The 18,935-nt window shown below is 37.6% G+C and overlaps 2 pseudogenes; both read right to left on the reverse strand.

Moving 5' to 3' along the window:
• Positions 1–10,667: 10,667 nt before the first annotated feature.
• LOC118620519 lies at positions 10,668–11,238 on the reverse strand (annotated as a pseudogene).
• Positions 11,239–12,839: 1,601 nt separating this feature from the next.
• LOC118620400 lies at positions 12,840–13,449 on the reverse strand (annotated as a pseudogene).
• Between the last annotated feature and the right edge of the window lie 5,486 nt (positions 13,450–18,935).

Below are 18,935 nucleotides of genomic sequence, written 5' to 3' on the forward strand. Positions count from 1 at the left end.
AAAAACACGCAAAGACATTTGAACACATGGAGGCTAAATAGCATGTTATTAAACAATAAATTTTCTACCAAGGATATCAAGAAATAAATTAAAAACCTCTTGGAAACCAATGAAAATGAGCACACAACAGAACAAAATCTATGGAATGCAGCAAAAGCAGTCCTGGGAGGGAAGTTCACAGCCCTACCTCGAAAAACAAGAAAAAATTTTAATTGATTATCTAACCTCACAACTTAAAGAACTAGCAAGCAAACAAACAAACAAACAAACAAAAAACTCAGAGCAAGTAGAAGGAAGGAAATAGTAAAGATCAGGCAGAAAAATAGAGACCAAAATTTAAAAAATCAAAGAAACAAAGAGCTGGTTCTTTGAAAAGATAAACAAGATTGATGGACCCTTAAGTAGACTCACCAAGAAAGAGAGAGAGAGGACCCAAATAAACAAAACCAGAAATTAAAGATGAGAAGTAACAACTGACACCACAGGAATACAAAGGATCATTAACAAATACTATGAACAATTATACAGCAACTAATTGGACAATCTAAGCAAAATGGACAAATTTCTAGAAACATATAGTCTCCCAAAACTGAACCAGAAGGAGATAGAAAAGTTGAACAGACCAATAACAACTAAGGAAATTGAAGATGTAATCAAGACTATTCCAAAAAATTCAAGAAGGAGGAAGACTTCCAAACTTATTTTATGAAGCCAGCATAATTCTAATTTCAAAACCAGATAAAGACACTACAATAAAGAAAACTACAGGCCAATATCTCTGATGAACATAGATGTCAAAATCCTTAACAAAATATTAGCAAATCGGATCCAGCAATACATTAAAAAAAATTATTCACCATGACCAAGTGGGATTTATCCCAGGGATGCAAGGATGGTACAATATTCACAAGTCAATAAATGTGATACACCACATAAACAAAATGAAAGATAAAAACTATATGATCACATCAAGAGACACAGAAAAAGCATTCGACAAAATCCAGCACCCATTTCTGATAAAAATGCTCAGCAATGTGGGAATAGAAGGATCAGATCTTGACATAATAAAGGCCATATATGAAAAACGTACAGCCAACATCATACTCAATGAGCAAAAACTAAAAGCATTTCCCTTAAGAAAAGGAACAAAACAGGGATGCCCACTTTTACCACTCTTATTTAACATAGTATTGGAAGTCTTAGCCATTAGACAAGAAGGAAAAATAAAAGGGATCCAAATTGAAAAGGAGGAAGTGAAACTGTCATTATTTTCAGATGACATAATATTGTACATAGAAAACCCTAAAGACTCCATCAGAAATCTACTGAATTGAATAAACAAATTTGGCAAAGTAGCAGGATACAAAATTATCATAAAAAAATCAACAGCATTCTTATATACCAATAATGAACTCACAGAAAGAGAAACTAAAAAAAAAAAAAAAAATCCCATTTACCATTGCAGCAAAAAAATTAAGATACCTGGGAATAAACTTGACCAAATAAGTAAAGGACTTATTTGCAGAAAACTACAAGACATTGAAAAAAAAAAAAAATAGAGGAAGATATTAAAAAGTGGAAGCACGTAGTTTGTTCATGGATTGAAAGAATTAGCATCATTAAAATGTCCATACTACCCAAAGCAATCTAAAGATTCAATGCAATCCCCGTCAAAATACCAACAACATATTTCACAAAACTAGAACAAATACTTCAAAAGTTTATGTGGAACCAAAAAAAGACCCCAAATAGCCACAGCAATCTTGAAAAAGAAGGACAAAATAGGAGGGATCACAATACCAAGTATCAGATTATACTACAAAGCCACTGTAATTAATATACCCTGGTACTGGCACAAGAACAGGCATATAAATCAATGGAACAGAACAGAGAACCCAGAAATTGACCCAAGACATTATGCTCAATTAATATATGAAAAAAGTGCAAGAGCATACAGTAGAGTAAAGACAGCCTCTTTAATAAATGGTGTTGGGAAACCTGGACAGCTACATGCAAAAAAATGAAACTAAACCACCAACTTACACCATACACAAGAATAAACTCAAAATGGATAAAAGACTTAAATGTGACTCATGGTTCCATAAAAATCCTAGAATTTTCACTGATATAGTGTCTAAGGCAAGAGAAACAAAGAAAAAATGAACAAAATAGACCCAGAGACATAGAAAGGAGTATGGTTCAGACTGACAAACCTCAGAGGAGGGGGGCCGGGGAGATGGATGAGATAAACCAAAGAACTTATATGCATGTATGTGTAACCCATGGACATAGACAATAATGCCAGGGGTGGGGGGATGGGTAGGAGGTGTCTAGGTGGGAAAGAGAGAAACATTTGTGACAAAAATAAATTAATGAAAATTGAAAAAATAAAATGATCAAGAACACACACACACATACACACACAAAAGTGATAACGTACAGGCAACTGGGTTGAGTAGGTCAATTCACCAAGGTTGCGGATTTGATCCCTGTTCAGGGCACATACCAGAATCAACCAGTGAATGCATAAATAAGTTGAACAACAAATCTTTCTCCTCCCCCGCCCCCATCAATAAAAATAAAGAAAATAAAATGTTTAACTTTTAAAAAATGAGAACATAAACAAGAGCTAGAGAAAGAATCATCTTTCCCCAAGAAAGTTAATGGTTGCTCAGAAATGAAAGGATATTTAGACTGGCCCATGGAAGGTCCATATCCCTACATCCTAGATCTGCCCATTTTTCTCTCCTTTGCTTCTATATCTTTACCTCTTACTTTTATCTCCTAATTCTATCTTTTCTCTGTCTGCTTTCCCCTTTTCCTATTATTCTCCCTTTCTTTCAGTGCTCACTCTTTAAGTGACTTTATTACAAAAAAAAAGTATATTTATTACATGTTATACTTCCAGAATAGAATTTCCTGTTCTCTGTTCTAAGTTTAAAAACTTAACAAATGGTTATTTGTTTAAAATTCCTAGGTTTTAACTTCATAATTTTTAATTTATGTGACCCTCAATAGATTTTTTTTTCTTCTCTGACCCTTGATAGAAAAAGTTTTCATGTTCCTACTATAATGGTAGGGTTGAGTCTCTATAATGTACTTGGCTATAAAATAGTACATTTATTACTAACTTCTTCTTTGATGAAAGGGTCATTTTTAAAAGTTTAAGTTTCCAATTGGAAATTAGCATTGTATACACAGCCATCTTAACCATCTGACAAGACTAGCCATTTTGCCAGTCTGAAGAATTTTTGTTTGGTGGATTAGATAACCAGAGAGGTTACGGTTTATGGCTCTCTCTGTTGAATATTAACCAGTTTTGTATCTAACCCCTCACTCTTAGTATTACCTATAAATGCCTAGCTACTCAAATGTTCTTTGAACCAGTTTTAACTCCTTAATGCTTCCCTCATAAATTAATGAGTTAAATAAAACTTTGACAAATGTTTATTTTATATTTGCTTGAGAGTCTCTTTCGTGATTTTCTCTTTGCAAATGTTATCAGAGATCTTCATGACACATTAGAAAAACATTAGGTGGGTTAGGAGCAAGAACAACTACAGTTGTACCTAATTCTCAAGGCTCTACAATTCATCCAGTGCTACCAAAGAGTGATAAGTGACATAAATGTATATACTTTTTTTGATAACCAAAGTAAATATTTATTCATTCATTTTACAATATTTATTAAGTACCTATACTATACATTCTCTGTACTAGGAAATATGAGAAATGCGCTTTTCAAAAAATCGTTTTCAAATTATAAAGGACATGAAAAGCCACTGTACAACTTCTTACAAAAAAAAATTTTTTTTTTAATTTAATGGTTTTCTTTCTGTTTGCAGGAGACTAAAATTGGAAAATTCTGTATCTACACTTAAAATATGGCTTCAAGGGGCCAGTGTTTTCCCAATACTAAAGACGGGAAATAATTTCAAGATCCAATCCAGTTGCTAATATTTGAAAATTTCAAGAAAATAGGAACAATGAGAATATTGATAATTCTTAGACAAATTTCTCTAGCTACAGTAATTATCTTTTTTTCGCACATAAGTTGGTCTTCCTTTAGTGTTTTCTGTCTTAGTGAATGGCTGCCAGGTGGGTTTCAATGTAGTTATCTCTGACTCATCTCTCAGCTTATCATTCTTTTAGGGAAACTTTCTAACCCTGGTATCATTGCCTACTTCTCCATCATTGCACTTTTTACAATATCAATTTCTTATTTATCTGTGTCATGATTTAATTGGTAGTCTCACTAGACATTTTTTTCCTTTCAAAAATTGTTATTTCCATCATTAAAGTAAAATATTACCATCTATAACATTGTAATAGACCAAAAAGTAAAGGGATAAAATCTATCATAATCTCAGCACAATACAACTACAGTTTATAGATTTACTTCCAGCCTTTGTTTATGTGTAGATTTCATTTTTTAATTAAATTTATTTGGCTGACATTGGTTAACAGGATCATACAGGTTTCAGGTGTAGATTTCTATGTTGCAAGGTCTGCATATTGCACTGTGTGTCCACTACCCAAAGTCAAATCATCTTCTGTCACCATATATTAGGTACCCTCCACCCCCTTCCCTCTTCACCAACCACTGCTGTTTGTGTCCACAAGTTTCAGTTTTATATCCCACATATGAGTGAAATCATATGGTTCTTAACTTTTTCTGAATGGTTTATTTCACTTAGCATAATATTCTCAAGGTCCATCCATGTTGTCACAATGGCAGTATTTCATCTTTTCTTATGACCGAGTAGTATTCTATTGTATAAATGTACCACATCTTCTTTATCCAATCATCTATCCCAGGACACTTTGGTTATCTCCATGTCTTGGCTACTGCTGCAATGAACATAGGGGTGCATCTATCTTTGGAAATGCAGGTTTTTGAGTTTTTCTGGTATATACCCAGGAAAGGGATTGCTGGGTCAGGTTGTATGGTAAATCTATTCTTAACTTTTGGAGGAATCACCAGACTGTTTCCGTTGTGGCTGTACTAATCTATATTCCCACCAGTAGTGAATGAGGGTTCTGTTTTCTCCACCACCTCCCCAACACTTGATACTACTTGTCTTATTGGTAATAGCCATTCTAACAGGTGTGAGGTGGTATCTCATTGTAGTTTTGATTTGCATTTTCCTAATTGCTAGTGCAGTTGAAAATCTTTTTATATATCTGTTAGGTCTTCTTGGGAGAGATGTCTATTTGGGTCCTCTGCCCATTTTTCAATTGAGTTGTTTCTATTTGGTGTTGAGTTTTATGAGTTCTTCACATATTTTGGATATTAAAACTTTGTCGGAGCTATTGTTTGCAAATATCATCTCCCATTTGGTCGGCTGCCTCTTTGTTTTGTTGTCAATTTCCTTTGCTGTGCATAAAGTTTTTAGTTTGATATAGTCTCATTCATTTATTTTGCCTTTACTTCCCTTACCTTTGGAGTCAAGTTCATAAAATGTTCTTTATTACCAAGGTCCCTATGTTTAGTAACTGTGCTTTCTTCTATGTAATTTATTGTTTTGGATCTTATATTTAGGTCTTTTATCCATTTTGAATTAATTTTTGTACATGGGGACAAACTGTAATTCAGTATCATTCTTTTGCATGTGGCTTTCCAATTTTCCAAGCACCATTTATTGAATAGGCTTTCTTTATTCCATTGTGTGTTTCTGGTTCTTTTGTCAAAATTATCTGCCCATATACATGTGGTTTTATATCTGGGCTCTCAGGTCTATTCCATTGACCTGTGTGTCTGGTTTTCTGCCAAAAACATGATGCTGTAATTATTGTAGCTCTGTAGTATAATATCAAGTCAGGTAGTGTGATACCTCCAGCTTCATTCTTTTTTCTTGGGATTGCTTTGGTTATTCAAGATCTTCTGTGTTTCCATACAAATCTGATTATTATTTGTTCTATTTCTTTAAAAAATCACATTGGGATTTTCATGGGGATTACATTAAATCTATATATTGCTTTGAGTAATATGGCTATTTTAACTTTGTTGATTCTTCCAGTCCACGAACAAGGGATATTGTCCCATTCTGTTGTGTCTTTTTCAATTGTGTCTTTGTTGTTGTTGTTTTTGTTTGTTTTGGTTGTTGTTTGTTTGTTGTACAAATAAGTCTTTATTCATTTGTTTTATTTTCCCAGGGAAAAGAGGAGAAGGGAAAATGTCAGCATGTGTTTTACATAATGATAGATAGCAAATGGAGTACCCGGCACTGCAAAATCAACCATCTAATAAGCAATCTCCAGTGACAGAGGTCACCAAAGCCCAAAGGGGCTCAGTCTCCTGCAGTTCAGAAATGAGAAGGAATCAGGGAAAGAACAGACAGATACATGCTTTCCTACCCTCCCTTCCTCCCTCCCACACCATAGATTCAAGATTTCACACAAGTCTTTGGTTTCTAGCAGTAAATATAGAGTTAGTTACATTTGTCTGTCTCCTATTAAACAATCTTGTGGCTACTTTGATATAAAGTTTTTGCACCTGTATAAAAGTTCCTGAGTGACTTAGATACACTTTTATCTTCCCTTTTTTGGTCTCCCAACCCTACTTTAAAAATGTAAGGTCCCCCTCAATGCTTCTCTCTACCCTAGGATTAGAGATTCAAATATAGCATCTAAGTGTTTGGCGTGAATCATATATCAAGGAATGGACTTGACTCAGGATATTGGGAAGAAGGGATAGAGTGTTCTTAGCTTCTTTGGGATTTTTGCACAAATCATTTTTTTTTTTTTATCCTCACCCGAGGACACTTTTTCCATTTTTTGTGGGAGGGAGAGAGAGGAACAGAGAGAGAGAGAGAAACATCGATGTGAAAGGGACACATCGAGTGGCTGCCACCCGCACAACCAACCAGGGCCGGGGACAAACTGCAACCGAGGTACATGCCCTTAGCGGGAACCGAACCCGGGTCTCTCAGGACCGCAGGCCGACGCTCTAACCGCTGAGCCAAACCGGCCAGGGCACAAATCATTTTTTTTATTAATTTATTTATGTTACAGATGTTTCTCCTTTTCCCCCCATTGACACCCTCCTCCCCATCCCCCCTGCCCCGTCCCCAGCTTTGTTGTCTATGTCCATTGGTCATGCATACATGCATATAAGTTCTGTGGTTTATCTCCCCCCCTCCACTCCCTCTTCTGAGGATTGTCAGTCTGTACCTTACTTCTATGTCTCTGGGTCTATTTTGTTCATTATATTCCAGAAATAAGTGAGACCATGTGATATTGTCCTTCTTGGCTTGGCTTGTTTCACTTAGGATAATACTTTCCAGGTCCCTCCATGTCGTCTCAAAGGATAAGAAATATTTCTTTCTTACAACTGCATAGTACTCCATTGTGTATATGTACCACTGCTTTTTTATCCACTCGTCTACTGATGGACACTTGGGCTGTTTCCAGATCTTAGCTATTGTAAATAGTGCTGCTATGAACACAGGGGCACATATATTCTTTCTGATTGGTGTTTCAATCTTCTTAGGGTACATTCCTAGAAGTGGGACCACTGAGTCAAATGGCAGTTCAATTTTTAATATTTGGAGATAACACCATATGTTTTCCATAGTGGCTGCACCAGTCTGCATTCCCACCAACAGTGTATTAGAGTCCCCTTTTCTCCACACCCTCACCAACACTTGTTGTTTGATGACTTGTTGATGGTGGCCATTCTGACAGGTGTGAGGTGATACCTCATTGTAGTTTTAATTTGCATCTCTCTGATGATTAGTGATGTTGAGCATTTCTTCATATGTCTCTTGGCCATTTGTATGTCCTGTTTGGAGAGGTATTTCTTTAGGTCCTCTGCCCATTTTTTAATGGGGTTCTTTGTCTTCCTGTTGTGGAGTTATATGAGCACTCTATATATTTTGAAAATTAACCCCTTACCTGATATATCATTGGCAATTATGCTCTCCCATATAGTGGGTTCCCTTTCTATTTTGATGGTTGTTTCTTTGGCTGTGCAGAAGCTTTTTAGTTTGATGTAGTCCCATGTGTTCATTTTTTCCTTTGTTTCTCTTGCCTTAGGTGTTGTACCAGTGAAAATTCTGCTATGTATGATGTCTGAAATTTTGTTGCCTGCATTTTCTTCTAGAATTTTTATGGATTCATGAGTCACATTTAAGTCTTTTATCCATTTTGAGTTTATTCTTGTGTATGGTGTAAGTTGGTGGTCTAGCTTCATTTTTTTTTTTTTTTTTTTTTTGAAGTAGCTGTCCAATTTTCCCAACACCACTTTTTGAAGAGGCTATCTTGACTCTACTGTATACTCTGGCCACCTTTGTCAAATATTAATTGAGCATATTGTCTTGGGTCAATTTCTGGGTTCTCTGTTCTGTTCCATTGATCTATATGCCTGTTCTTGTGCCAGTACCAGGCTGTTTTGATTATGGTGGCTTTGTAGTATAACCTGATATCTGGTATTGTGATGCCTCCTACTTTGTTCTTTTTTTCAAGATTGCTGTGGCTATTCAGGTTTTTTTTGTTGTTGTTGTTTTGGTTTGGTTTGGTTTTGGTTTCATATAAACTTTTGGAGTATTTGTTCTAGTTCTGTGACATATATCATTGGTATTTTGATGGGGATTGCAGTGAATCTATAGATTGCTTTGGGTAGTATGGACATTTCAAAAATCATTTAAGAGATGCGGTGATACCCCACACATTAAATGTATATGTGTATGGGTATATGGGCTTTGAGGGGTGCAGACAGAAGAGGAGTTAGGGTAGGAGTCAAGTTTTTAGGACAGAAGATTTGTTCCAAAATAGGAAATAGGGGAAGAGAAAACAAAAGGAAGAATGGAAGAGGGGTCCACAAGCTCATGTTTCAGATCTGTTTTGTCTGGTGCAGAGTCTTTTGTCAAAGATGCTTTGGCTATTATTTTCCTCAATACAAAAAGAAGTTTGTAAACAATAAAACCCCAAGAGAACATGAAGAAAGACCAACCTAGAAATCACCAAATCAGCTACCATGAAGGCCTACAAAGCCCAGACAAATACTATGACTAGAGGGGGCAGCAGTTGGGGAAGACAAGAACCCGGGATCAGACTCACATCACCCAATGCATTTTATTAAATTTGCCCCATTTTAACACAGTGAGGTAGGTTTTCAGTGATCTCACAGCCTATAAACAAAACCCGTTTTTCCCTTTAGCTACTCTTACACTAATCCCTGCTGCAGCAGGGCAGGACACTAACTCTGGACACCACAAAGAAGCCACCACTCATGGTCTCTCTGGAAGCCAAGGAGGAAAAGAAAAGAATTTTTAAAGGTTAAGGGTTTTAATCATTGCTTCATTTATCCATCCCTGGGCAGCTCAAAATGGGTAGAGAGGTATTGTTCTTAAAAGCTATCTTTACCAACTCATATTTTTTACAAACACACACACATGTTGTGCATGGTAGGCCTAGCCTAGTCTAGTGAGGCGGGGCTCTAATATGTAATGTAAGTCTCAAACTCTGAAATTACAGGTCTGGAATAGGAATCCTTGGTTATACATATGTAGTCAACCTGCATCTAATCTTGACTTCCCCTCTGTGCCTTTCACCTAGCCCAGCCTCTCCTAACCTCTGCACCAACCACCTATTCTTGTTCAGACCCATTTCTAACCTTCCAGTAGGAGGAGATTAAGTAATGGGACCACCCCAATAAAATCTAGTCTTCCACAAAACATTAACAGTGGATGGGTTTCAAGAGGACACTATGGCAGAAAAGCAACTCTAATGGGCAAAAATGAGGTAGCTCAATAGACTATACACTCCATAGAGTTGTTCTCCCTGATGATAAAATGACAAAAAGTATTTTTGCATGCAGACCTGGAGTTGCTGCCCATTTATCCCTGAGCTTGTTCATGTACCTGAGAACACAATGAAGGAATGAGGCCCTTAGGTTAAAATACACAAAAATACAAAACCAGAATACTTCACACACACAAAAAGAAGTTAAAATGCACAAGATCTGCCATTCACACACAGCTAGTGCAGTTGGCATCCTGGAGAAAGTGGGACCCAAGGTGCAGTTATCCAAGGGACCAAATCAATAAAATTGTATTTGTCCAGAAATGGGGTGAGAGTGAGCTTAGGAGCAGCAGGTCTGCAGCTGTTCCCCAACCAACCCTTTGCCTTTCATCACAATCCGTTGCTTGGGACAATTCTCAGCACCCGGGCCCAAGAGTGCGTTCTGAGGAGACAGGAAACCCTGCCATACCCCTGAGAGAGTCCCTCCCGCAGAAGGTAGTCTTTATGGGCTGGGTTCATCAATCTGGTCTCATGCTAATCTTTCACTCTTGCAGGGAAAATGTTATTATTACATATCCTTCTTTAAAAGGAAAACAACTTCCCTATCCAGGCTACTTTCAAAAGCTGGAGATTCTGGGGGTGGAGGCTCAAATAAGCATGTAGGAAAGGATTTCCCCCAAAGCCCTCATACCTATTTGGATAGAGTGTGGTTAGACTTCCTTTGCCTCACCCCTCCCCCTGCCAAGAGGGAAGAGGAGGAGATGCTGTGGAAGCTGGCCAGAGACACGTGGCAGTGCCAGCTGTCCCCTACCCACCCTGTCCCCAATTTCTCCATTCTGCTGATTGATGCCTGCTCCTTGAAACTTCCTGATCATAAAATGATACCCCCACCCTACCCCCACCCCCACTACCACCACTGTGGCTCAATTCTGGGCATCTGGGAGCAGCGCAGGGCAACAGATCTCTTCTCCCTGGCTTTTCCCTGGGAGCTGGGGGCCTGCTGGGCCTTCAGTGGACATGAGGCCACCATATGGCTGATTCTTGGGCTGGGGTGGCAGCTTGCATTCCTTGCCATGATGGCCTAGACTCCACAGTTACGGCACCTGTCTCCCTTTGATCTGCGCTTCTGCATGTTCTTCCATTTTGGCGACTTCTCACTACCAATACAGAACACCTCTCCAGGGCCAGTTACTCAGATTCCAGGCCCTTGGTGGACTTCTTAAAGGTGAACTCCACTGCCTCACCCTCCTTCAGGCTCCAGAAGCCCTTCATGTACAGCTTACTCGGGTGCGCAAAGATATGTACCAGTGGGTGGAGCGCAATCCGGGCGCTGTCATGGACAGGAAAGCCAACCCCACCGCAGGTTGAACCTCCTCCAGGTGCCTGCGCCGTGCAGCAGCTGAGGCTCCTCTGCCTCCCCGGCTGCGTCCTCCAGCGCCTCCTCAGGCACCTGGCGCAGCCACCTGCAAACTGCTGGGTTGACACTGAGCCCATGGTAGTCAGCTAAGCCCGTGGCCCTGGGCCCCAGGTCTGCGGCTGCTGGCCCCAGAGAAGTCCACAGGCCTTTTTCAATCTCTTAATGCTTTGTAGTTTTCCTTATATGGATCGTTCACATTAAGAAACTTTGTTAAGTTTACTCCTAGGTATTTTATTCTTTTGGTTGAAATTGCAAAAGGAATTGTTTCTTTTATTTATTTTTCTGAAGATTCATTGTTAGTATACACAAGAAGGCAGTGGATTTTTTTTTTTTTTTAATCCTCACCTAAGGATATTTTTACATTAATCTCCAGATAGAGCTGGAGGGAGAGAGAGAAAGAGAGAAGGAGAGAGAGAGAAACATCAATGTGAGATGACCAGCTGCTACCCGCACAACCCCAACAGGGCAGGGGTCCAACCGCAACTGAGGTACGTATGTGCCCTTTGCCAGAATCAAACCCTGGACTCCTTGGTGCACAAGCAACGCTCTTACTGCTGAGCCATACCCGCCAGGGCGGGAGTGGATTTTTGTATATTCCTTTTGTATCCTGCAACTTTACTGTATTTGTTTATTGTTTCTAATAGTTATTTGGTGGAATTTTTAGGGTTTTCTATTTTTAAAAATCATGTTGTCTGCAAAAAGTGACACTTTTACTTCTGCCTTCCCCATTTAGGTGCCTTTTATTTCTTTCTCTTGCCTTATCGCTCTGGCTAGGACTTCCAGAACTATGTTGAATAAGAGTGGTGAGAATGGGCATCCTTGTCTTCCTGATTTTAGAGGATATTTGAGTATAACATTGGCTGAGGATTTGTCATATATGGCCTTTATTATGTTGAGGTACTTTCCTTCTATTCATATTTTATTGAGTGTTTTAATCATAAATGGATGTTGTATTTTATCAAATGCTTTTTCAGCATCTATTAATAAGATCATATGATTTTTTAACCTTTGTTTTGTTAAAGTGGTGTATCACACTGATTGATTTGCACACATTGAACCATCCTTGTGCCTCTGGAATGAACCTCACTTGATCATGATGTATTTTTTTATATTGTATTGATTTGTTAGTATTTTGTTTAGGACTTTTGTATCTGTATTTATCAAAGATACTGGTCCATTATTTTTTTTATTTGTGATATCCTTGCCAGGTTTTGGCAGCAGGGTTATGTTGACCTCATAAAATGTGTTAGGAAGTATTGCCTCTTCAATTTGTTTGGAAGAGTTTGAGAAGGGTGGGTTTTAAATCTTCTTTGAATGTGTGGTAGAATTAACTGGTGAAGCCTTCTGGTCCTAGACTTATTTCTTATCTTTTTTTTTTTTTTTTTTAATGGTTGTTTCAATTTCCTCATTGCTGATTGGTCTATTTAGATTTTCCAATTCTTCATGATATAGTCTAGGAAGGTTATATATGTCTAGGAACCTATCCATTTCCTGGTAGCATATAATCTTTCATAATGTTCTTGTATGATCCTTTGTATATTTGTGATGTCTGTAGTGACTTCTCCTCTTCCATTTCTGATTTTGTTTATATGGGTCTTTTCTCTTTTTTTTTTCTGTTAAAGAATTGCTTTATTAGTACAAACTACTAAAACATACAAACTATAAAGCACTATGAAACTTAAATCTCTAAGTCATAGCAAACAGGTGGCAATTCAACATCCAGAGTCAACAGAATGCTTGAAGAAGACTGCAGTGGATCGGACTCCCACTATGGAGCGGGCATCTTCAGAGGTGAAGGGGGGCCGAGGTGTAGCAGCTTTTCAAGTTTCCTCTCCTCGTTGAGGATCGTGAGAGGAACTCCATTCAAGGGGCATCGTGTGATCTGGTGTCCTTGAGGCAGGTCAAAACTCTCAAAATCTAGAGAATAGAAGGGAAAGAATTTTTCTATTTCTGGATAGGTGCCATCCCAATCAGGAACAGAGCATTTTGCTTTCACAGTCTTCTCAGTCACCTTTTTAGCAGAGAAGGTCATCTGTTTCTGTTTGAGAGGTCCATCAGTCTTTACTGACCTTTCTGTAGCTCTTCTGACAATTCCCAAAGTCTTTTGGGGCGACCTTACATAAGGCTGGAGGAACAACAAACATGTTGCTAACATGTGATGTTGAAACGTGAGATCTCCCATCTAAAGCTTTGATGGAAGGCCAGCACCTCAGTTTCAGCTGGTCCTTAGGAGTGGCACAGATGCCTGGTTCTTCATTTTCCTTATCTACAACGATCACAATAGCCATTTTGGATTAAACTAGTTTAGGATCAACAGCCAAAATCACCCACAGCTCAGCCTTCTTTTTTCTCTTTTGTCCTTAGTGAGTCTATCCAGGGGTTTCTCAATTTTATTAAACTTTTCAAAGAACCAGCTCTTTGTTGTATTAATTTTTTTTTTCTTTTGGTATGTTCCCCTAGCGGGAACTGAACCTGGGACTCTCTGGTCTGCAGGCCAATGCTCCAGCCGCTGAGCCAAACCGGCCAGGGCTGTATTAATTTTTTGTATACTATTTTTGTTCTCTATTTCATTCGATTCTTCTCTAATTTTTATTATTTTCTTTCTTCTGCTGGCTTTGAGTTGCTTATGTTCTTCTTTTTCTAGTACTTTAAGATGGAATGTTAGGTTGTTTTCTTAGGATTTCTCTTGTCTATTGAGATAGTCCTGATATGATATAAAATTCCCTCTTGTTACTATTTTGTCTGTATCCCAGGAGTTTAGATATGTTGTTCTACTGTAGTAATTATATGAGGTCTACACAAAGCAAGTATAGCTCCCTCATGTCTCTAATAATGACAATGAACAGTACTAGTAATATGGGATATCCATACAAACTAATTAGTTTGATTAGAATGCTTCGTTAAGAAATCTCAATGGGGGAGGATTGAGGATGCCATGGTGAATCAAGGTTCTACTTAAGGACATAGCCTCTCTTTCAGTTAGTGTGTTCTGGGTCTGAAAACTGGCTCAGATTCTGAAACTGGGTAAGGAATCATGACTTTTTAATGGGCTGGCTGCCCTCCATTTCTTGTACATTAATACTTAATTTTTTTTTATTTTTTGAGTGCTCCAGCAGTACCCTTGTTGACTGACCACACATCTTGCCCCTAGGAATGGCTTGTTGTAGTAATCACATCCGTAGCTCTCTCTAGTTTATACCCTCCTTGGATACTACTCTAACCTTGCTGTTCATTATGATAGTTGTACTCACCTTGACTGTGATGGTCATACACTGGTACTTGACCTTTACTATTTAATATTCTATAATCCAATGGTTCTCAAACTGTGCTACATATTAAAATAAAAAGAAAGAAAGAGAGAGAGAGAGAGAGAAGGAAGGAAGGAAGGAAGGTAGGTTGGTTCAATGGAAGCTATTCTTCCCAGGTGAGGTAGTTAGTTGCACTTATTCCCACAGCTTAAAACTGTCTCCATATCTCCAGTTATCCATAGGAAGGTGGGGCAGTGTGAATTAAAGAGTACATAACTAGGAATCAGAGAACTGGAATTTAGTCTAGATTCTACCACTAATAGGCTAAATAACCTACAGTAAGTCACAGTCAACACTGATCCCCAGGATCATCCTCAAGATGAGGTCATTATTGCTATGATTGATTTAGGCAGAGTTTGCTGATAAAATTAGAGATCCAAGATGGAGGCGAAGTATGTAGAAGCTACACTCACCTCCTCCCAGGTCCAAACTGGAATTATAACTAGTATATAAAATAATCAACCTGAATAACTAACTGAAGACTAGCTGAACAGAAGTCTTATAACCAAGGATTTACAGAAGCCACATTGAGACTGGTAGGAAGGGCAGAGATGTAAAAAGGACCGGACCTGCTCCCATGGGGGTGATGGCTGATATTCTGGAGAAATATCTCAGCTTCAAAGTTTCCCCCTTTAGAAAAAAATAGCTAAGTGAAATGGAAGCAAACAATTTACTAGATATAGAGTTCCATAAAATGGTTGCAAGCATTTTCAAGGAACTTAGTGAGAACAACAGCATGTAAAAAGACATAGACAGCCCTGGCCAGTTTGGCTCAGCAGTTAGAGTGTCGGCCAGAGGTCCAGAGAGACCTGGGTTCAGTTCCCGCTAAGGGCACGTACCTCGGTTGCAGTTTGTCCCTGGCCCTGGTTGGGTCATGCGGGTGGCAGCCACTCGATGTGTCCCTTTCATGTCGATGTTTCTCTCTCTCTCTCCCTCCCACTCTATCTGAACAAAAAATGGAAAAATGTCCTCAGGTAAGGATAAAAAAAAGAAAAAAGACATAGACACCATTAAAAAAAAAAAAAAAAAAACAGTAAAAAATGGAGAATGCAATATCTGCAATTAAATTTACCCTAGAAGAAATAAAGAGTAGGTTGGAAGAAGTAGAAGATCAAATCAGCGATTTGGAAGACAAGGAAACACCCAATCAGAGCAACAACAACAAAATTATAATTACAATAGTTTAAGAGATCTTTGAGACAACATAAAGCATAACAACATCCACATCACAGGTATACCAGAAGGAGAAGAGAGAGTGCAAAAGATCAAGAACTTATTTGGAGAAATAATAACTGAAAACTACCCTAACCTGGTCAAAGAAAAAGACACACAAATTCAGAAAATGTAAAGAATCCCAAACAGGATGAACCCAAAGAGGCCCACACCAAGACACATCATAATTAAAATGAAAAAGGTTAAGGACAAATATAGAATCTCAAAAGCAGCAAGGAAAAGAGTTAGTTATATACAAGAGAGCTGTCATAAGACTGTTGGCTGATTTTGCAACAGAAATATTTTAGGCCAGAAGGAATTGGCATGAAATATTCAAAGTGATGAAAAGCAAGAACCTATAAAAAAGAATACTTTAATCAGCAAGACTAGCATTTAAAATTGAAGGAGAAACAAACAGTTTCCCAGACAAGAACAAGCTAAAAGGTTCATTACCACCAAACTAGTATTACAAGAAATTTTAAAGGATCTTCTTTAAGAAGAAGAAGGAAAAAAGGAAACAGGAACACAGTTATAAAAAAAAATAGAAGAACAATAAATACATATATCAATAATCACATTAGCCTGGCCAGTGTGGCTCAGGGTTTGAGTGTCGACCCATGCACTGAAAGGTCGCCAGTTCAATTCCCGGTCAGGGCACATGCCCAGGCTGTGGACCCGATCCCCAGTGGGGGGCATGCAGGAGGCAGCTGATCAATATTCTCCCTCATCAATGTTTCTATCTCTCTCTCCTTTCCTCTCTCTCTAAAAAAAATTGAATAAAAAAATGTTTTTAATTAATTTAAATATAAATGGTTTAATTGCTCCAATCTAAAGATAAGGGGTAGCAGACTGGATAAGAAAACAAAACCCATACTTATGCTATCTACAAGAGATCCACCTCAGAACAAAAGATACACACAGACTGAAAGCAGAGGGGTGGAAAAAGATATTTCATGCAAATGGAAATGAAAAATAGAAGCTGGAGTAGCAATACTTATATCACACAAAAATAGACTTCAACACAAAGACCACAACAAGAGATAAAAAAGGACATTACATAATGCAAAAGGGATCAATCCAGCAACAGGATATAACCCTTGCAAACATTTATGCACTCAACATAGAAGCACATAAATATATAAAGCGGATCTTGATGAACATAAATGGAAGATCCACAGTAATACAGTTGTAGTAGGGGATTTTAACACCCAATTGACATCAATGACTAGATCTTCCAGACAGAAATCAACATGGAAACAGCAGCTTTGAATGACACATTAAGTCCGATGGATTTAATTAATATGTTCAGAGCATTTTATCCCAAAGCAGTAGAATATATATTCTTTTCAAGTACACATGGAACATTTTATAGGACAGACCACATGTTAGGACATAAAACAAGTCTCAATAAATTTAAGAAATTGAAATCATATCAAGCATCATCTATGACCACAATGGTATAAAACTATAATTCAGTAGCAAGAAAAAAACTGAAAACACACAATGAAATGGAAGCTAAATAACGTGTCACTAAACAATGAATCGGTTAACAATAAAGTCAAGGAAGAAATAAAAACATACCTTGAAACAAATGAAAATGAGTATTCAAAATCCCAAAATCTATGGGACACAGAAAAAGCAGTCCTAAGATGGATATTTCTAGTATTACAGGCCTACCTCAAGAAACAAGAAAAATCTCAAATAAACAACTAAACTTTACACTGAAGGATCTAGAACAAGAATAATAAAGCGTAAAGTGAGTAAAATAAAGGAAATAATAAAGATCAGACAGAAATAAATGAACTAGAGTCTTAAAAAACAATATAAAAGAACAATAAAACCAAGAGCTGATTCTTCGAAAAGATTAACAAGATTGGCAAACTTTAAATCAGACTTGTCGAGAAAAGAAGACAGAAGACCCAAAAAATCAGAATGAAAGAGGGGAAGTAACAATCAACACCATAAAAATATGAAAGATTGTAAGAAAATATTATGAACAACTATGTGCCAACAAACTGAACAATCCACATAGTTGTTCATAATATTTTCTTACAATCTGGGGGGAAAAAATGAGTATCTTTCTAAAAACATACAATCTTCCAAAACTGAATCAGGAAGAATAAAAAAATCTGAATACACAATTATAACTAGTGAAATTGAAGCAGTAATTAAAAAATGAAAAAAAAACTCCCAACAAAAAATGTCCTGCAATGGATGGCTTCACAGGTGAATTTTACCAAATATTCAGAGAAGCACTAACACCTACCCTTCTCAAACTATTCCAAAAATTCAAGAGGATGGATGATTCCCAGCTCATTTTATGAAACCAGAATTATCCTAATTCCAAAATTAGAAATACACACTACAAAGCAAGAAAATTACAGGCCAATATCCCTTATAAACATAAATGTTAAAATCCTCAGCAAAATAAAATATTAGCAAACCAAATCCAGGAATACATTAAAAAGATTATATGCCATGATCAAGTGGGATGTATTCCAGGAAAACAAGGTTGGTACAATATCCACAAATCAATAAATGTGGTATACCACATAAAAAAAAGAAGGATAGCCCTGGCTGGTTTGGCTCAGTGGTTAGAGCATTGGCCTGCGGTCTGGAGAGACCCGGGTTCTGTTCCCACTGGGGGCACATACCTCAGTTGTGGTCTGTCCCCGGCCCTGGTTGGGTCATGCGAATGGCGACCACTCGATGTGTTCCTTTCACGTCGATGTTTCTCTCTTTCCCTCTCCCCTTCCCACTCTATCTGAATAAAATAGCAAAAAAAAAAAAAAAAGTGTCCTCGGGTGAGGATAAAAAAAAAAAGGATAAAAACCACATGATCATTAAATCTAACAACCATTTATAATAAAAACTCTCGGCAAAGTTGGAATAGAGGGAACATACCTCAACTTAAAAAAAAAAGATCGTATATGACAAACCCACAGCCAACATCTTACTCAGTGGGCAAAAACTAAAAGTGTTTCCCTTAAGATCAGGAAAAAGACAGGGATGCCTGCTTTCACCATTATTATTTAACATATTACTTGAAGTCCTAGACACAGCAATTAGACAAACAAGAAGAAATAAAAGGCATCCAAATTGAAAAGGAAGAAGTAAAACTGTCATTATTTGCAGATGACACAATACTGTATATTGAGAACCCTAAAGATTCTAATAAAACTGATCAATGAATTCAGTAAAGCAGCAAGATATAAACTAACTGTCCAGAAATCAGTTGCATTTTTATATACCAA

This window comes from Molossus molossus, unplaced genomic scaffold (assembly GCF_014108415.1).
Source record: "Molossus molossus isolate mMolMol1 unplaced genomic scaffold, mMolMol1.p scaffold_m16_p_7, whole genome shotgun sequence".
In the NCBI taxonomy this organism is placed as follows: Eukaryota; Metazoa; Chordata; class Mammalia; order Chiroptera; family Molossidae; genus Molossus; species Molossus molossus.